Genomic DNA, 17,597 nt, shown 5'->3' with positions numbered 1-17,597 from the left:
ACCATAGGCATATATATGTTTTAACCAATTAACTCTGTGCTCATAAACATTGAATTTGTACTGTCTTACCAATTAGGATAGGTCACCTGACTTTGTAGATCAAGATAAAGAGAATAAAAAGACTACTTCCCAATGCTTATAAGACAATGAAAGTAATTTATGTGGTTTCACAATTGTGAGAGAGGTTGAAAATTATTTCCATTTGTCAAGGAGCTTCTATCTGGAGGTATGTCAATTTTCTTAGTAGTTTTATGCCTGTCTTATATGGAAAGGTGTCACATTTTTCCAGTTAGCAATAAACAGAATAATTTTCTTTCTAGAAAGTAGAAACAGTATATGTAATATATTATAACTTAATAGAACTTAAGAAAAAATATTGCTTCTTCATTCTCATCTCATTTTGGGATAGCAAAACTGAGGGTGCCAGTGGCTCACACCTATAATCCTAGCAACCCAGGAGGCTGAGACTTGAGGATCATGGTTCAAATTCAGCCAAGGCAGGAAAGTCCATGCGACTCTTATCTCCAATTAGCCACCAAAAAGCCAGAAGTAGAGCTGTAGCTCAAGTGGCAGAGTTCTGGCTTTCAGCAAAACAGCTCAGGGATAGTACCAAAGTACTGAGTTCAAGCCTCAGAACCAACACACACACACACACACACACACACACACACACACACACACACACACACCCTAAGTATATAGGGTTTAGTATCAGCACTAAAAATTACTAAAATTCAGCACAACTACATGTTTATGTGTGTGTCACACAGAGGAAAGTAAGGAAACAAAGGAGAAATAGACAATTGCCCACAGAGTAGAAAAAGATATTTGTCTGCCACTTTCTTTCTGGAACTGTGTGTATCATGCCCTGTGTTTGTGACATAGCATAGAGTCATTGCTAAGGATAAATAACATTATTGGGACGACAGAAGTTTAAGTGCTAAAGAAATCTGAGTTCTAACAAACTAGGCTGACATATGTAATACAAAAAATGCATAATGCATTGCTAAGGCTGGTTGTGTCTGTGGAAGTTAAGAAACTGATACTGGTTGAGACACTCATCTGCTCATTTGATTGTGTCTTATGGTTTAAATCCCTCTAACGGGTGGAGAGTGGTGGTGGAAAGAGTGAGTTTGTTCTGATTGATGGTACAAAGAGGAGGAGAGGAGGTTTTGGTCTGCTTCTCATGTAAATGTAAGGAATACGTTTCTCTGGGTTAGCATTTACTTTATTATTGGAGCTAATAAATGGGTGAATTCTGAAAAACAAAGAATGATTATAAAAGCTTTGAAAGCTTTGAAGGCTGCTGTATTAACATTATAGATACCATTGCCAGGATTGCTGTCACAGTTTATTTGATAACTAGTGTGGAAAGAAATTTGGAGTTACACTCGATTCTACCCTTCTTTTTCACATCCAAGCCCATGGGACCTGCCAACTTCCCTCTTTTTTCTCCCCTTCCCCCCTTACTATCTTATTCATCCTTAGTTCAATCCTTTCACTTTGTTGTTTGTGAAACTACTTAGCTGGTCTTCCTGCCTCCAGTACTAGGAGTCCTTCCTGGTCATTGTGCTTTGAATCATAAAGCCTTCCATGGTGTGGCATGTATTGCCTATGGCAGCCTGCTCTAAGAAATGCACAAGATCACCAAATGGATTTCCAAAGGGAAGATAGGTCAAGCTGTATTCTCTCTCTGTCTGTAGGTTTCAGTCTCTGTTACTGTCCTTGTTCCAATCTGTGTGTGTGTGTGTGTGTGTGTGTGTGTGTGTGGTGTGTTTCTGTCTATGACACACACACAGTGCTAATAGTTGAGAAGTCAACAGGCATTATTATTTAATATAGGGAGTGTTAATGATACCTCTAATTTGTATCTGAAGTTGAGGTAGCCAAGCAAAAGAGACAGAATTCCCTAATGCATTGGCAGTAGAGAGCAATGCCCTTGTGACCAGCTTAACTGGGTTGATAGATTATGTTGTATAATCATAACTAAACAAGCTCCAAAAATGAGTAAGTAACTTAGATAATAATAAGACAATGGCAGAGCTGGAACTTTGCCTTCTCCTCTCTTGAATGAGCTCTTTATCAGCCATATTATATGGCTAAAACAATCACAACCTAATTAAATCTGACACAATCAGCCAAAAAAAGATAATTATTTTAATTGTTAACAAGGAATCTCCCCTACAGTATAATCAGTGTCTTGAGATATTAGCTAATGATAGTAGTAGATGCATGTAATAAAACAAATCATGTTTGTGAGTTTTTTATTTTTAAGCTCATGAGATGTACAGTGAAAAGCTAGCTCACTGGATAAGTTTGAAGCTCCTCATGGTGGAATGTCAAAACATCATATGCCAGCCTCTAGTTCTAGCATTTTATGTTCTGTTCATTTGGGCAAGTTACTTTCCCTCTTCCTCTCCTTCTTACTTCCTTCCTCCCCCTTTCTGTCTGTCTGTCTGTCTGTCTGTCTGTCTGTCTGTCTGTCTGCCTGTCTGTCTCTCTCTCGCTCTCTCATTCTCTTCTGAAAAATGAAGGAACAACACTAGAAGATTGTGGTAAAAATTGCAATCCTATAATTTGGTTGTTAAAATTCTGCCTATCATTATCTAGAATAAAACTTACATGTAAGTGGGATTTATTATAAAAATTTCCCAAGCAGATAGACATTCCCTTGTTTTTGTAAAAATAAAATGTCTTTGAAATGTCTTAGACCCTTCTCCTTCTCTTCTGCTTCTTCCTTCTCTTTCTCTTGTCTTTGAAGCAGGGTCTCATAACGTTGCCTAAGCTGATTTGAAACTCCTGTGTTTCAGCAGTCGTCCCACCACCGCAGGTACCATGTGTCCACTTCCTCTTTTCTTACTTACTTTTTCCCTTTTTCAGTGCAAGGAATCAAATTTAGGATTGCCACATGCTAGATTCAACTCTGAGTTTCTTCCCTAGGCCCCCTTATTTATTAAGCAGAATACTCTAGATAATTTGGCTCTCTCTTGAACTAGGATCTCCTGCTAAATGGTGAGAATTAAAAGAGATATTACTGCGTCTATACATCACCTTTATTTACAATACCAATATTTTAAAAAGAGATATTACTCGCAACATGCTAATGCAATATCTACCAGAAATAAGCAACAATATATTTCAGCAAGAACAACTCAGTAATAAAACTCAATGTTTCAGTAATGATCACTATAAATATGAGAGACTGTGGAGGGCACATCATATAGATTTAGTCATGTAGTGCTTATGAATTTCTGAAGTTTGGGTCTCCCATTATTCCCATTTTACCTGTAATAAAATGTTGAGAGTTGAAGTAGGTGTCTTAGGTTGCATAGCTTTTATTCCCCCAAGTTACGTACCTGGGTTACCAGGTGCTAGGCTGCTTGGCCTGCAAATCCTGATCTCCAGGAGCCGTAGCATGGATGGTGAACCTTCCTTGGTCTTTCATCTTTCCCAAGACTGGCTTCTCTCTTTCCTGTTGAGTCACAAGGTGCCCATTAGTAACACCCAGAGTGATATCTTAGTTGCTTTGTAAAAACTCAGAATTGGGGGCTGGGAATATGGCCTAGTGGCAAGAGTGCTTGCCTTGCATACATGAAGCCCTGGGTTCGATTCCCCAGCACCACATATATAAAAAATGGCCAGAAGTGGTGCTGTGGCTCAAGTGGCAGAGTGCTAGCCTTGAGCAAAAGGAAGCCAGGAACAGTGCTCAGGCCCTGAGTTCAAGGGCCAGGACTGGCAAAAAACAAAACAAAATAAAAAACTCAGAATTGTCACTTGACAATGAGCTCCTCAAGGAAAAGTCTGTTTTAAAACACATTTCTATCTGTAGGAGTGAGAAAATAATCTAGTTTGTACAGATGTTCTGAAGAAAATATAACTTTGAGTTAAAAATCAGCTTTTATAGACTTTTTCCTTCTATGTTACTCAAAATCTCTGTATCTTGGTTGAACAACCAAAATTGAGAGAAGTTTGGATTCTGGAAAAATAAAGATTGTTGAGAAGCAGTGTTATTTCCATTTTCCTCTGTAATATTCTATTTGATGTAGTTCAGGAAGGACAATTAGGAGCTTTGGAGTGGAAATACCTTTAAAGTGTGTTTTAGCCAGAAATTGATGGCTCATGCCTATAATCCTAGCTACTCAGCAGGCTGAAATCTGATGACCATGGTTCAAAACCAGTCTTGATAGACAAGTCTGAGAGGCCCTTACCACCAATTAACCAGCAAAAAGCCAGAACTGGGGGTGTGGCTCAAGTGGTAGAGCACTAGCCTTGAGTGAAAATACCAAGAACAAGAGTGAGGCCCTATTCAGACACACACACACACACACACACACACACACACACACACACACACACACACACACACACAGAGTGTTTTGAAAGCTTTAGCCTTAATTCTTTGGCCAGGGAGGAGGTGGAAGAGGGAGAATTAAGATCACAACTTACAAAGCCACAAGTCAAGAATGCACTATATTTTTGAATAGATATGCAAACCACATCATATGGGAACTTGGGCATGCTTAGTTCAGATGGATGACATTACATAGTTCACAGCTGAACTTGAACAACAGCAAGCTGTAACTTACTATTTTGAGCTGACATGTCCTCTTGATATATTAACCCAGAGTCTGGAACTATCTCAATATTCTCTGCCTCTCCATCGGCTGGAAAGCCAGAGAGGCAGAGAAGGAAATTTGTCTCCCCTGTTTCCTTCTTTTAGGGAAAAGGGAATGAAATTGTAAATTAGAATGAAGCAGACAACATCAACTGTAAGAAACTGAGCTCCAAGAAGTGATGTGCTCATTTATTCTCTCTCCTTCCATTGCAATTATTTTGGGGGAGAGAAATCATTAAATGCCAAAGGTTACAAATTTAAACCCACAAGCGTCAAGAACTGTAGAACTGTAAGTCCTCAGGGGATGTTAACTTTGCCACTTTCAGATCATTATAGTAAGCTATTCATTTAATAGCCTAATTTGTAATCACAAATACCATGGGAAATTTTGCTATGCCACCCCTCTGGCTTCAATTTGCTTGACTGGAATGGTGATTTTTAAAATTCTGGAACCTTCGTAAATGCATATTGTTAAAACCATTTAACAGTCCAGATCATTGGTGGATTAAATTATTTATTAGCTACATCTTTCTCTGCTCTCTACCTTTCCTGATACAATCAACTTGGAAACATCTAATGAGAATACATCTATATAAACAAGATCAAATAACCCAATTTTGCTGCTCCCATTGATTTAGCCAATCTGTATGGTCCAATGAAGGCTGATTCTTGTCTAGAGGATGGGGGTCATAGGGAACCACTGATTAATCAGTGGTAAAGAGTCTATTTGGAATTTGTTCTTTTTTCAATAAATATTTTTATTATCTTTAAGTAGTTGTATAATGGAATTGCCATTCAACAAAGTGGTTTATGAATACAGTGCATCTTGATCAATGTCACCACTTGCAACATTCTCACCCACCCCTCCCAATCTACTCCTTCCCTCATTTTTCTTAGTTTTAAAAATTTGTATTGAGTTTTCAAAGGACACTTCTGGTTAGTGGAGTGCAATGATCATTCCATACCCTTTGTCCTGTGAGTTTGTAGCTCCTTTTTATTTGACAGTAGGTTTCATAATGTTAATTATTTAGCTTAGCCTCTGTTTTGTTTCAGCAAATGTGACATAGGCACTTAAGGCTTTTTGTTTTCTTTGCTCATTCTCTTGAGAACATACTTGGATAGCCTTTGGTGTTATGAAAGAGAGCCAAGTCATCTCAGGCAAGGTCAGTACAGACAAGGCAACCTCTAGCTCACACTCAGGTAATTATAAAGACTTGAGTGACAACAACCAAGATCACCCACACCCCACCTGGATCAGTGGAACTACTCATGAACTTGTAGACTTACACGAATAATTAGGCAATGTTATCTCTAGCCACACAGCGTTGGCATATTTAGAACACAATATTGTACCAACCAATAATGGATACACCTCCCCATAAACTTACCAGAATCAGAAAATGAGAAGTACATTTCACTAATTTCCTCAAAACATCTTCTTTATGATGATAAGCCTGTAAGACAGAGTTAGCATTCTCTGTTATTCAGCCTATCCACTGCTGATATTGCAGGCCCTGCACACAGATTTTGGAACCCTTCTTCCTAGTTCTATTGCTGTTTCATGCTACTGAGAAAGTCACTATTTAAAGACACCTAGCGAGAGATCTGGTTCCCACAGCTGCTCCTCTGTACCCACTTCTGGTTCCAACTCTTCTGTTTGAGATTTAGACAGGGAAGCAGTAGTTCTGAAAGTCTTAGATGATCTTGTGAATGAAGTTTTCAGTTCCCCATCTAGATGTGTGTTAGAGGCAGAATAGTTTCCTGACATGCACCAGTGAAGAAGAGATCCCCTATAAGGAGCAGCCTTCCACTCGGCAGTGCATCTCAAAGGCTCCATCAACAGCTCTCATTACTGCCTAGATGTACTCCGTCTCTTCAGAATGAGGACAGATCATCTCCTCTCACCCTGATTCAAAGGTCCCAATGCAACAGATTCACACATGAAAAAAAAAATCAGAAGAGGGTTTTAGGGATTTTGTTATATGCCTCACAATCTGTTCCTAAGTCTGTTGCTATACCATTTACATTTACTGATTAATAGTCAGAGTTAAAGACTTGGGTAGAGCATTAAAGATGCTAATGAGGGAAGAAGCTCCATTATCAATGTTGATGTAAGTAGAAATTGAAAATGTCTGATAAAGTATATTGGACTTATTGTTTCAGGCTCAATTGTTATGATATTGTGTCAGTTAAGGCGAAAGTTCCAGTGTGGACAAGAATAAGCATCAGGGGCTGGGAATATGGCCTAGTGGCAAGAGTGCTTGCCTTGTATACATGAAGCCCAGGGTTCGATTCCCCAGTACTACATGTATAGAAAATGGCCAGAAGTGGTGCTGTGGCTCAAGTGACAGAGGGCTAGCCTTGAGCAAAAAGAAGCCAGGAACAGTGCTCAGGCCCTGAGTCCAAGGCCCAGGAATTGCCAAAAAAAAAAAAAAAAAAAAAAAGAATAAGTATCAACCCAATGCATGCACTTAGCAACTGGAAGTCTACTAGTATTCAACTCTATGCTGTATGTATGGAAGGCATATATATATGTATACATATATACATACATATATGTATATATGTATACATATATAGATATATTTGTTCTATTACATGGATGAAAATTCAAAAGCTGGAAGTTTAGTACTTGTTATAAAACAATGAAAGTACTATGAAAGGTAAGCATGAAGTACGCTTGGCCTGCAGACTAATTGGAGGTTGTCAAATTCTTGCTATATTTTATGTATTTATATATTATTACTTGGCTATTTCTGCACGTATTTGCTAGCTAGTGCTTGATTGTGCTTCCTTCTCGCCTAGTCCTTCAACTTTTTACTTGCTGGCTATATGGTATCCTGGGATGAGTAGAGCGAACTGTGTGGTTGTGCTCCCATGGAGATGATGGATAAGGTACAGAGCCAGCCAGAACTGTGCTTAGGTTCACTATGCACAATTTATGATGTATATGAGGTTGAATAGCTTAAAGTTTCAAAAGTCTAACTTGTAGCAGAATGCCAGGGTCTCACACCTGTAATTCTAGCTATCTGGGAAGTAGAGAATGGGAAGATTGTAATTTGAAGCCAGCTGAGGCTAGAAAAGTTCACAAACTTCCTTTGCAATCCATAGTACATACCTATCATTCTAGCTGCAAGGGAAGGTGAGATTGGAAGGATCATGGTTCTAGGTTACTCTGGACAGAAAAGTCCATGATACTTCAACAGATGAAGGTGGGTGTGGTGGTATGTGGATTTTCATCCCAGCTACAACAGGAAGCCCCCAAATGGTGTATCACAGTCTATCCTTATGCCTGGGCAGGAAGTGAGACCCTGTCTCAAAAATAACTAACCCAAAAAGGGTTTGGAGGTATGTGGCTCAGCGGTAGAGTGCCAGCCTGACAAATTTGAGGGCCTGAGTTTAAACTCTAGAACCAATAGGCTTGTTAAGAAGACAAAATGAAATAAGGTAGCTGTATCTGGGGTGGGGTCTATAACAGTGTAAGCACTTGATATCCATATCCCACTTTGCATTTGCTGTCCCTTGTGTTTTAACATTTACAGTAGCTCCTGGTGTGCCAGACAGGCCTGGGTAGATAGGGTATTTTTTAGTACTCAAAATTCTTAGGGCAGCTCGACATGAAACCACCAGCTAGCTAATGAAGCCTGATTTCTTGGGCATTTGCCTCTTATGGCTGACTGGCTTGTTAACTGAATTATTCAAGAATTTTTTATATTATGTTTGAATTTCTTATATCCACTCAATGGCTAATGATTCCTAGTCAGACCCAGGATCACAATGGAAACAAAAAAGTAGATCTGTTCAAAAGATGAGGTTTTTAAAAAACTATTCTGATGGATACTTATAATTTTTAAAAAAAAAATTATGTGGTACTGAGGAATTGAATCCAGGGCCTCATGCATGCTAGGTAAATACTCCACCACTGAGCCACATTCCCAGCCCCAGATACCTATAATTATTAAGGAGGAAAAAGAGATCTGTGCTAAAGATGAGACATTTTGTTAAAAGAGTATCCTTTTGGGTTACTGATAATTATGATTGAATCCCTTTTGGATTGGATGATTGAATAGTGGCAGTGAATCTGGACAGACAACCTGGGAGAGATGTTGGTTTATTGCTTTATTTTCATAGGAATTCCAAGAGCCAATGACCACAACACTGGAGAAAGTTGAATACATGAGTATTACAGTCTGCAGGAGGAAAAAATATTTTTATCATTTTTAAACCAGAAAAATATGAAAGTTCCCCAGTTGTCTTACTTCCCTCTAATTCCATTATTTTATATTACCATTAAGGTCAAAATGTAATCTGTAAAGATGTCATATCCATTTAGGATGCTTCTGTTATAAGCTCCCAGCCCTTGGGCTGATCTCTGAACTATCCGTCTGTCATAGACAGGAGCTCCTCAGACTTCTCTGAAGTGTTATATGCCTGATTTTAAATACAAATGTGTATAAGATATTCCTAGGATTATCTCCTGAGAGACACCTGTGCAGCTGAAAAACGACCCTATTAGAAATAACTGCTGGATTCACATTAAAAATACAGTGAGGAGAAATTGTTCCTGACTCTGTCTGGGTAGCACTTTTCTATTTTAATGGGAAGGAAGACTGGATCAGATATATTATCAAGAAGGAAACCATTCTCCTCTCTAACCTAATTATTTTATTTTCCTTGTCAGGAATGTCTTGTAGGATGCAAAACAAAATCCTCAAATTAAAACTAGCTTTACTTTTTAAAATCTTACTCTACTTTCATATAAATAAGAATTAATGTTTTTTTCTGTAGGAAGCTTCTTGGCCAAATACACAAAGGTGTGTCTGTAAATGCCTTCTTATTTAAAGGATGGATATGGGCAAGGGAAGTGCCCACACGGAGAGGGTAAACAAAGTTAATCATTAATAGATAGAATTCATGAATAGCTTTGCTTCTGTTATTCAGGAGCTTTGTTAGTAAAACTTCTCTACCTGCCTATGAGCTGTACCTGTCCAAAATGGTGACCAGATGTGGTAATCATTTTGTGGACCCTGAGGTTGAGGATCTATAGTTAGAGACTAAAGAGTCATAAAGTCCAAAGTCCTAACTATATCATTTGCTTCCCACATTGATGTATAATTCTTTGTTTTCAAATGTTATAAAGAAGACACACATACATTTAAGGCGATTTCTGTATTTCTAATAGCTCTTTGTTGAGTTCATATTTTCTCAATCAATGTTTACTTAAAGTATACCTATCACATGCAAATAATTAAGGGAACCATTTTTTTCTTATTTATTGTCAAAGTGATGTACAGAGAGGTTACAGTTTCCTACTTTAGGCACTGGATACATTTCTTGTACTGTTTGTTACCTCCTCGCTCATTCCCCCCTCACCTCTCCCCTTTTCCCTGTCCCCACATGAGTTGTTCAGTTGGTTTACACCAAACAGTTTTGCAAGTATTGCTTTTGTAGTCATTTGTCTTTTTATCCTGTGTCTCTTGATTTTGGTATTCCCTTTCACTTTCCTAATTCTAATAGCAGTATGTACAGTTTCCAATGTACTCAGATAATATACAGTAATAGTGCATGTACAACCACAGGAAGGGGATACAAGAGGATCATCAACAATATAAGCTATGGTTTCACATGGCATGTTGAAAGTAATTACAAAAGTGATATACCACTCATTTTCATGGCATGGAGTTCATTTCACTTAGCATCATCTTATGCATTCATAGGGGCATAGCTATTAGGCTCTTGTGATCCTCTGCTGTGACTAGCCTAAACCTGGGCCAATTATTTCCTATTATTATTCCCTATGAGGGAGACCATAAAGTCCATGTTTCTTTGGGTCTGGCTTACTTCACTTAGTATAACTTTTTCCAAGTCCTTCCATTTCCTTACGAATGGGGCAATGCCATTCTTTCTGACAGAGGCATAAAATTCCATTGTGTATATGTACCACATTTTCCTGATCCATTCGTCTACTGAGGGGCATCTGGGTTGGTTCTACATTTTAGCTATGACAAATTGTGCTGTGATGAACATTGTTGTGCTAGTGGCTTTAGTGTGTTCTTGTTTGTGTTCTTTTGGATAGATACCCAAAAGTGGGGCTGCTGTGTCATAGGGGAGCTCTATGTTTAGCCTTCTGAGGAATCTCCATACCGCTTTCCAGAGTGGCTGAACCAGTTTACATTCCCACCAACAATGAAGTAGGGTTCCCTTTTGGCCACATCCCCTCCAACATTTATTATTGTTAGCTTTTTTGATATAGGACATTCTTACTGGGGTGAGATGGAATCTCAATGTTGTTTTGATTTGCATTTCTTTTATAGCCAGTGATGTAGAGCACTTTATCATACATCTCTTGGCCATTCTCATTTCCTCATCAGAGAAGTCTCTTTTTAAGTCTTTAGCCCGCTTGTTGAGGGGGCTGTTGGTTCTTCGTGGTTTTGTTTTGGAGGAATTTAATTTTTTTAGTTTTGCATATATTTTAGCTATGAGGCCTTTGTTCGTTGTATGGCCGATAAAGATCTTTTCCCAATCTGTGGGCTTTGTTTTTATCTTGGAAGCTATGTTCTTTGCCCTGCAGAAGCTCTGCAGTTTGATGCAGTCCCATTTGTTCATCCTTTCTTTGATTTGTAGCATTTCTAGGTCTTTGATAAGGAAGTACCATCCTGTGCCAAGGAGCCCAAGTGTTTCTCCTACTCCTTCTTTTAGTGTTTTCAGGGTGTCTGTTTTAATTTCAAGGTCTTTGATCCATTTGGAATTGATTTTGGTGCAGGGTGATATATAAGGAACTAGTTTTAGTTTGTTGCATGTGTTGAACCAGTGTTGCCAGCACCATTTGTTAAACAGGCTATCTTTCTTCCATCCTATTTTTTTAGCTCCTTTATCAATGATTAAGTGGGCATAGTTCTGTGGGTTCATTTCTGGGTCTTCAATTCTGTGCCAATGGTCTTCAGGCCTGTTCCAGTGCCAATACCGAGCTGTTTTTATTACTATAGTTTTATAATACAGCTTGAAGTTGGGTATTGTAATTACTGTTCTTTCTGCTTAGGATTGTTTTTGCTATTTGGGGTCTTTATTGCTCCATATGAATTTCTGGATTGTGTCCTCTATTTAATTAAAAATGATGTTGGGATATTAATAGGTATTGCATTGAATTTGTATGTAGCATTTGGCAATATTGCCATTTTGACTATATTAATCCTCCCAATCCAAGAGCATGGGAGGTTTTTACTGGAGCCTTTAAAAAAAAATGTTGGTGGTCCATTTCCCTAGAGTGTAAAATTGTAGAAATAACTATGTTTAGGAATGTTATCAATAAAGAAGCTTTTTATAAAGACAAATGAACTGAAATAGGGAAAATAGAGAAAAAGATTTGTGAAATAAAAATAATTAAGACAGGCTGGCAAATAGACTAATTCAAGTTTTGCTTCTCTAGCACTATGAAATAGATAACCTTGAGACTTAGGGACTGTAAACAACACCTTCTCTTCTAATTCTGAAGGTTGACGAGGCTTAGAGTTTGTGGTGTTGCCTATATGCCTATCGACGTGTTCTTGACTTAAGTGCTAGAAGGGTCCTTCACATAGTTGATATACCCTGACAGCTCCAAATGGACATTCTCATTCTCCTTTTTCACACAGACACTCCTTCTTCACGTTGTCTTTCTAGTAGGCTAACCAGATTTCTTCCACAGTGGACTAAGGCCCCCAAAAGAACCCAGTGAAACAGCTGGATGCTGGTGGCTCATGATTGTAATTCTAGCTACACAGGAGGCTGAGATCATAGTCCAAAGCCAGCTAGGCAAGAAAGTCCATGAAACACATATTTCCAATTAACCATTAAAAAAAAACTAAAAGAGCAACAGCCTTGAGTGAAAAAAGCAAATGGACAGAGCCCAAGTCCAAGTTCAAGCCCAAGAACTTGGACTAGAAAACTTCTGAAACTAAAAAGAAACAGTCCATTGGAACAACACAGGTTTTTTCAAGATTCCAATTTAGATGTTGGGATGAAGCTCAGGGACAAAGCACTTGCATAACTGTTGCAACTTCCTGGGTTCAAACCTCAGCACCAAAAAAGAAAAAAAAAAGACAAAAAATACGGTTAAAAAAGATTCCAAGTTTAGCATTAACACAGTACCATTTTTCTCTATATTGCATTGATTAAAGTAAATTACAGGAAAATCCACATAGGGAGTAAAATACTTGAAGGCTGGGTTTATTATTTATTAAGAGTAGTTATCATAGTCAGATATATCAAAACAGGAGTATAGATAGGCATTTTTTTCTGCTGGCCCCATAGCCACTGGATACTCATAAATGCCATTACTAAACTCTTATCCTTTGTTCTCCTCTACAACCCATCTCATATATATATATATATATATATATACACACACATATATATGTATATAAATCTATATATGTATATGTGTGTATTGATAATGTCTTTTAGTGGTGTGTGTGTGTGTGTGTGTGTGTGTGTGTGTGTGTGTGGAGATATCTATCTATCCATCTATCTATATCTATACATTTACCTATGTGTGTGTGTGTGTACACATCCAGCCACTATAATTTCCATAACATCTCAGAGAATGCTTATTGGCTAAATTCATACCATACTATGCCCTAGCTATTAAGAAGTAAAGATAAGGGACTGTCTCCCTGTCTCCCCATGGACAGTTTCTGTGGTAGGAAGTAGGAATCACCTTTCCTATGATTCAGCTGTCTGTCCTAGTTTGCCTGGGATAGCCCAGATTGCTGCTGATTGTTGTGGCAACATTAACAGTGCTCACCTTTAACTCTTTCCATGTTAATATAAATGATCAAGTAGACCTAATGTCAAGACTAAAAGAATGGAGGATTCTCCAAAGCTATGAAGGGAATTCAGATTTTAGACGTTCAACTGCCGACTCTTTTATCTCTTGGCTGCTAGCACCTACAACCACACTTCCCAAACTGGACCTAAGAAAAACTGAGTGATCTGTCCAGGTAGATAAGATCTATCTGTATGTGCAGAGAAGGGAAGTGTCCATATTGAAATGAAACACATGGTTAATCATTAGTAGTTTATATTTCTGGGCATAGTGGTACATGCCTATAATCCTAGTACTGGAAAGGCTGAGGCAGGAGGATTATAAATTTGAGGCTAACCTATGTGTTAGAGACAGCAACACACTGTTTCTAAACATTACTTCCCCCTACCCCTACCCTAAAAAGTTAGAGTTCATGAATAGATTTACCTTTATCATTCAGGTATCTTGTTAGTAAAACTTTTATACCTGTTTTTCAGCTAATCCTCTCTTCTAAAGACAGTTAATTTATATTTAATGTTTTCACTAAAGCTTCCAGTTTATTTATTTATTTACTTATAACAATCCTAATGTTCTTGTGTGGGTCTATAAAAAAAAGCTCAATCTTTAGTGGAAATCCTTTGTGTTGAATAATGAAACTAGAGTTGTAGTGTAAGCCTGTCTCACATTGGATACATTAGAATAAATTGTTCTTATTTCTTCTTAAACTAAAGGATATAGATCAGATGGGCATTCCAAATGAAGAACTGAGTGGGGATATGTTCAGGCAGAATTCAGTTCATTATCCACAATAAGGTTATCTACAAAGTTAATTCCAGCAGACAGACATTAAACTTTAAATGAGATAAGTGGAGGGAAGCTGCCATAGAAACATAAGTGTGTGTCTGAGGAAGCTCAGAGGAGAAGTGATGAGTAAGTGGAAGTAAAAGCAATGTGTGCAAGGGGGCCTAGTATGTTAAAGTTCAACGACATGAGCCACAAATGGATGTTGCTCTGGATTCTAGTTCTAACTCTGGAGAAGCAAAGTGATTTGAGAGAGGTTTGAGAAACAACAACTTTGGATTTTGGGTTCCTCTTTCCTTTCCTCAGTTTCTTAGCTCCAGCTTCTTTTTATGGCCTGTAATCCTCTCTTCTGAATACAACATTCTTCCCTGAGAGGCTCTTGGATAACATGGATATATGAACATGCCACAATGAACTCCCCTTGTACAACTGGTGGAGGCTAATAACAATGTAAATAGTAAACCAAGAAGGCAATGTACTTGGATTATGGACTTTGAAACCATGATAAATAAATATTGAGATATCAATAAGACTGATATGTAGCTTTCTGTCATGTCTGTGGTTGGGAAAGAAGGCTTTAGATGGATAATTAAAGCTATTCCAGAAACCATGATGGAACAATCACCAGTTTGATGAGCATGTCAAGAGCCTGGAGGTGGACCTTCCTTCTTCTTGCTGCTACTACCCTAATGAAACATTTCTTTTTCTTTGAATATGTCACAGTTGAATCTTGATAAAGCTTTCACATTTGTCCATCTGAAGTGTTATTGTAGCCAGGTTGCCATGGCAAAATATCGCTCCCTCCTTGTAAAGGAGTTTGTGTTTCATTTCTGCCAGTGACTTGGGAAAAGCTATTTCAATAATGATTATTCCTAGCCTCCCAAAACTGTCATCTTCCCTATGAATCTAGCTGTACTTGAATAACTACTGAGAAGAGGGCTTTCCCTCTATCATTCCTATAAATATTGGTGGTCAAAAAGAGCAACAGAAAATATTTCCTGGTCTTTATGTAATGTAAACTACTTTTTAGTATTATGTTCATGGGTCTTTAAAAATAATACTGGATGCCTATTATCTTTTCCAGTTAGATCTCTGTGTCTTAGCTATAGTTTGGGACACTCTAGATAGACTATGAGCAGCATTTCCTATTTTATTTGCCAAGATGGAAATAAGTGCCTGTGTATTACTCTACCCTCCCAGACTGTGAACTTTCCATTCAGGGGGACATGCAAGTGTAATGATATCCATCTGGGAGGGAGCTTAAAATAGTTCCCATGCATCATTTTGCTGTTAGGAATGTGAATATGGCTAATGGGGTGTTATCAATCAGAAGATAAAATTAAAATCCCACATTAGGGATTGCTCATGCCAGAAAGGGTGGATTTTGGAGCAGCTGTTTTCTATTAGACACTTGTGTGCTTTTTTTTAAGCAGTAAATTACATAGATCAGATAGTTAATAGTTTTCCCAAGTGAGGTTGGAAATGAACCTGTTTTCCTCTGAACAAAGATATTGCAGAAGAAAGCAGAAGATCTGAACACAGCTTTGGTGTGGACCGTGGAGTGGTTTTCTGCTCCCCATTGGAGGCTCTATAATTCCCCCAGAGGGAATAATGTATATTTCTATACAAACTTATTTATGAATCTAGGCTATTTAAGCTGAACTTCAGAACTCTGAAAGAGAAGACATTAAAGTTTTTACCTGCCTAATGTCTGCTAACAGCCTTCATTCGATTGGTTCCAGAATTCATTAAACCTGAAGAGAGAAGAAATGAGTTGGGGTGAGATAGAGGGAGTAGAGAAGGAAGAAGCGTGGCTCTTAGTAAGCAGCAAGTGTCTCAGTTCTAAATGAAGATAAGTTGTTTGAAATGAACAGCTGAGAGACAGCCCATGCATTTTGCCTGCTTATTGTGGCTCAGTAAATTAAACTTGGTGTGCTCAGAGGCTGCCTTCCTACTGATGTTCTTGTCTTATGGAAAACAGTATGCTCGCACGGCTCCTTTTTTTCCCCATCTCTAACAGATGACAGTAATAATGAGAACTAAAATCACTCAAGTCAGTGTATGAAAGGAAACTGTCTGTTTAAAAAAAATAAGAAGACATCTCCCGGTGCCATCTGCTGAGGTATAATAATGTTTTGTAACAGGTTTTGGAAAGCACATTAAAAGCCTTCATCTGTGCTTGTCCTTTCCAGTTAGTCAAGATATAGTTGTGTCTCTCCTGTCTGATGCAGATTCTTGAATCATGTAATTATTTCTAATTTATCTCTAAAATTAAGCATCTCCAATATAATTTTAATTGGGATTTCATTAGGTACTTATTATACCATGTGTCAAATGATAGTTGATTATTCTGAGCAAGGGTAGAGAATCTGAAAAAGTGAGTGGGCAAATGATGGGTACCTCTGAAAGCTGATGGTGCTCAATAAATATGTCTTAAAAATTATCGGTTGATATATAATTAACATAAGTAATTACGGCAATTAAACGTTATTTATGGAACCCTGCTGTGTTGTTTCCTACCCCAAGCTTAAACATGATTGTTGTTCTTTTCCCCAAATCAAATTAATGTAATGAGAGAAGAGTAAAATAAATATAGGCTTGGATAAAGGAGAAAGGAAAACATTTTTTTTTCATTTACTAGAATAAGATGGCAAGAAGAGAAAAAATGACTTTCATAATTAAGGTATGAAGCTTTAACTATAGTCTTTTCAGTGAAAAGGGATATTCTTTGCTGAATTTGGGACATGACGCACACAGTGTGAAGCAGTAACAGAGGGAGATGGGGTAAAAATAGGTGCTGAGGGTAAAACAGAGAAGTAGTCACTGATCTGAACAAGGAACCATGATGGTGATTCTGGTCATATACTCCCTGCTCATAAATTAATATTTTAATTTGTCTCTATGCTATCAGCATGCAGGGAAGTTGCTGAGAATCAGAAATGTTCCCAAAACTACATGTTGCTTGATAAAGACTGGATCAAGTCTGCCTTGAGTGACAGTGAACACAGATGATTTGTAGGAATGGATGAATAAACAAATTAATGGCAAAGAAGTCCTAAAAGACTCTCTTAAATGCATTCTTTTGGTCAAAGTAAGCATTACTGACCCTGCTTTGGGGAATGGTGGTATGCGGCGTCGGATTTGTCCTTCTACTTGAGTCATCTTGAAAATGAATCTAACCCAGATGAAACCATTTGCTTAAGATAATGGACATCAAGCTGTAAAAGACAATTTCTAGATGAGATGTAGATGACAAGAACCCTATGATTGCCTTAGCCTACTTGGCCTAGAGAGAGATGTAGCCAGGTTGTGGAATGCAAGGGCTAGGGAGTCTCCTTATATTATAGAGACAGAGCTGGAGCTCAAGGAAAGAAAATAAAGTGTTTAGAATTATTAGTA

At 38.0% G+C, this 17,597-nt stretch overlaps 1 long non-coding RNA gene across 1 annotated transcript in view; it reads right to left on the bottom strand.

Moving 5' to 3' along the window:
* LOC125355318 overlaps positions 1–6,145 on the bottom strand; it is a 29,703-nt gene extending 23,558 nt beyond the window's left edge. The window contains exons 1-2 of the long non-coding RNA XR_007211641.1: positions 6,004–6,145; positions 3,357–3,472 (exon numbers count right to left, since the gene is read on the bottom strand). This is a non-coding gene — a long non-coding RNA (uncharacterized LOC125355318). The remainder of the gene's footprint in view (positions 1–3,356; positions 3,473–6,003) is intronic.
* Between the last annotated feature and the right edge of the window lie 11,452 nt (positions 6,146–17,597).

Source organism: Perognathus longimembris, chromosome 1, assembly GCF_023159225.1.
Source record: "Perognathus longimembris pacificus isolate PPM17 chromosome 1, ASM2315922v1, whole genome shotgun sequence".
Lineage (NCBI taxonomy): Eukaryota > Metazoa > Chordata > Mammalia > Rodentia > Heteromyidae > Perognathus > Perognathus longimembris.
The sequence above is the reverse complement of the archived record's forward strand: the minus strand, read 5'-3'. Positions and strand labels throughout refer to the sequence as shown.